Genomic DNA, 3,327 nt, shown 5'->3' on the forward strand with positions numbered 1-3,327 from the left:
GCAGTGTGTGGTTCCTTGCTCCAGGGAAAGGTGGATGGATGATCTGGCATTGTCTCCCTCAGGTGGAATAGCTGCCTCTCAGTAGCAGGTTACAGAAGTCATACTTTGTAGCTGACACATGGAGCTTATTTGCCCCATGGTGGCTGCACAGTGGGGCTGCATCAGTTATATGACACAGCTGCCATCTTGCAGCCACCGCGGGCCTTTTCCTCCAAGCAGAGATTTTAAAAAGTCAGGGGCTTACCCCAACTTTTTCCTTTGAAGTAAGATCACCACAACCCTTCCACCGTGTGACCTCACTTTGATGTTGAGCTGGGCGGCATTCTGGGGCGGATGGCGACTGTTGATGGGTCACCAGAAGCCTGGCACAGGACAGGGGGTGGGGCCGACGAGCTGAATGGCCACCGGAAAGCCATCTGGCATGGGGATTCCCCCACCCCCCGCAGCAACAATAAAGATACCTTTATTCTGTAATTTGTTTAGTTTTGGTTTAGTTTGATCTTTATACCCTGCTTTTCTGATAAATTAAAGCAACTTGCAATGAAATAATACAAAAGCAATAAAACCAAAGTAAAATCACATGAGTTAAAATATAACAAAGATCAATCATAGTAAAGAAGAACAAGACATGGAAGAAAGGCAGAGCAGAACTGCATAATGCAGCATAAAACAGCTTGAGAAGTAAAGTGTTACCTGCTGGCAAAATAAAAAAGAAATTACAAAAATGAAATAAAATGGGAGAGGCCAGTGAATCTCCACCAGGAGGCAGCTCTGTAATTGGAGCCACCACTGAAAAGACCCTACTTATTTATTCTTTATTTGATTTATATCCTGCCTTTCCACTAAGAAAATGGTAAGCTAACAATCATAAAACATTTTTAAAAGATAAATACTTAGTTAAAAACAAGAATAAAACATGCTTTTCAAACACAGATAACAGTGCTAAAAATTTACTGGACATATCCAACCAAACAGGCATAAACAGCAATGCCTCGGAGCCACCCTGAAAAGGCTTTTCCCCCAAACATGCCTCTGAAGTCATCGGAAGAAGGACCTTCCTTTCATGAAGGTATTAAAACCCAGGCAAGCTTCTAAGGGGAAAGGTCTGTAACCATGAGCTTGGAAACAGACTGATGTAAGGAGGGACTCATGATCCCTGTAAGTCTGGCCAGTTGAAGTTTCCTAATAGTTTTTCAAAGGCCGCCCAACATAAAGCACGTTGTTGCAGTAGTCCAAACGGGATGTAACTAAAGCATGCATATCTGTGGCCTGGGAACAGGCACAGTTGGCACACTGGCCTCAGCTGTGCCAACACATTCCTGGCCACCACCGAGACCTGAGCACCCAGGTTCAGGGTCTAGTCCAGGAGTACGCCTAAATTGTGAGCCTGAGACTTCAGGGGGATTCCCTGATCTACCTTTTGACTAACCAGGAGCACTTCTTTCTGGTCTGGATTACCCTTCAATTTGTTAACTCTCATTTTGCCCATTACCAGCATCAGGCACCGTTTTAGAACCAGAAGAGCTTCCTTGGCTTTAGATGGAGAAGTGAGATAGAGTCTGCTGTCATCAGCATACAGGTGAAACCAAGCCCCCAAATCCTGGAAATCTCTCCCAGTGGTTTCATGTTTATGTTAAATAGCATGAGGAGATAATATAGAAGACTGAGGGCCAGCAGCAGGATACCATGGTCAATGGTTTTGAAAGCTGCTGATCGTTCCAACAGAATCAACAGGGACACATTCCTGCTGTCCAGTTCCCAGTGTAGTTGGCACACTGAGATGACCAAAGCAGTCACTAAGCTTCTTCAGATGAGCATTTTATCGCATGCTCATGATGACCACTCATGGATCTTTACATTGTCATTTTGACAATGACGTGTTCCTTCAGATGTCTCCTGCTGGCCTCCCACTCCTTCCACCATTCTTTTCGTTGTAAAATAATCCTCCAAAAACTCGACTCTTCTGAGTTACAACATTTGTCACTATTTCCTGCCATATGCAGGAGAAGTTTCACTATAGGATGCCCATTAGAGGGCAATGTCCCACTCCACTGAATGGGCCAACTTGCCACTGCTGTCTTACCCTTTCCCTCTCCCGCCCCTCCCCTCCCCATAGAATCATAGAATAGCAGAGTTGGAAGGGGCCTACAAGGCCATCGAGTCCAACCCTCTGCTCAATGCAGGAATCCACCCTAAAGCATCCCTGACAGATGCTTGTCCAGCTGCCTCTTGAAGGCCTCTAGTGTGGGAGAACCCACAACCTCCCTAGGTAACTGATTCCATTGTCCTACTGCTCTAACAGTCAGGAGGTTTTTCCTGATGTCCAGTTGGAATCTGGCTTCCTTTAACTTGAGCCTGTTATTCCGTGTCCTGCACTCTGGGAGGATCAAGAAGAGATCCTGGCCCTCCTCTGTGTGACAACCTTTTAAGTATTTGAAGAGTGCTCTCATGTCTCCCCTCAATCTTCTTCTATTAAATTTCATCCTGTTGTTTTCAGCCCAGCACTCCAGCCTGTCAAGATCATTTTGAAGTTTGTTTCTGTCTTCCAGGGTATTAGCTATCCCACCCAATTTTGTGTCATCTGCAAATTTGATAAGCGTTCCCTGCACCGCCTCGTCCAAATCATTAATAAAAATGTTGAAGAGCACTGGGCCCAGGACTGAGCCCTGCGGTATCCCACTCCTTGCCTCTCCCCAGTTTGAGAAGGTTCCATTGATAAGTAGATAAGGTTCTCTGTCCTCTGGCTCATTTCCTTCTGCTTTTAAACATGCTACAGTCTCTCCCATTCTCAAGAAACCTACTCTTGATAGGCTATCTCTGTCTAACTACCGACCTGTCTCTTTGTTGCCTTTTGTTTCAAAGATCCTGGAGCGTGTGGTCTACTCTCGCTGTCTTGACTTTCTTACTAGTAACTCTGCTCTAGATCCTTTTCAATCCGGATTCCATCCTTTGCATTCCACTGAAACAGCCCTTACTAAGATCACCAATGATCTTCTTACTGCCAAGTCTAAAGGCCTTGATTCCATTCTTAATCTCCTTGATCTAACTGCAGCCTTTGACATGGTTGATCATGACCTTCTCTTAGATTCCCTTCATGACCTTGGACTTCGTGGCTCTGTCTATAACTGGTTTGCCTCCTATCTAGCGGGTCGCTCCTTCAGCGTGTTGGCTAATGGCAACTCGTCTTCCTCTTTTCCACTTTCAGTAGGGGTTCCGCAAGGCTCGGTGCTTGGCCCGTTGTTGTTTTCTTTATACATGTTGCCCTTGGGTAATCTTATTCAATCTCATGGCCTCCAATATCATCTGTATGCCGATGATACACAATTA

Source organism: Elgaria multicarinata, chromosome 14 (assembly GCF_023053635.1).
Source record: "Elgaria multicarinata webbii isolate HBS135686 ecotype San Diego chromosome 14, rElgMul1.1.pri, whole genome shotgun sequence".
In the NCBI taxonomy this organism is placed as follows: domain Eukaryota; kingdom Metazoa; phylum Chordata; class Lepidosauria; order Squamata; family Anguidae; genus Elgaria; species Elgaria multicarinata.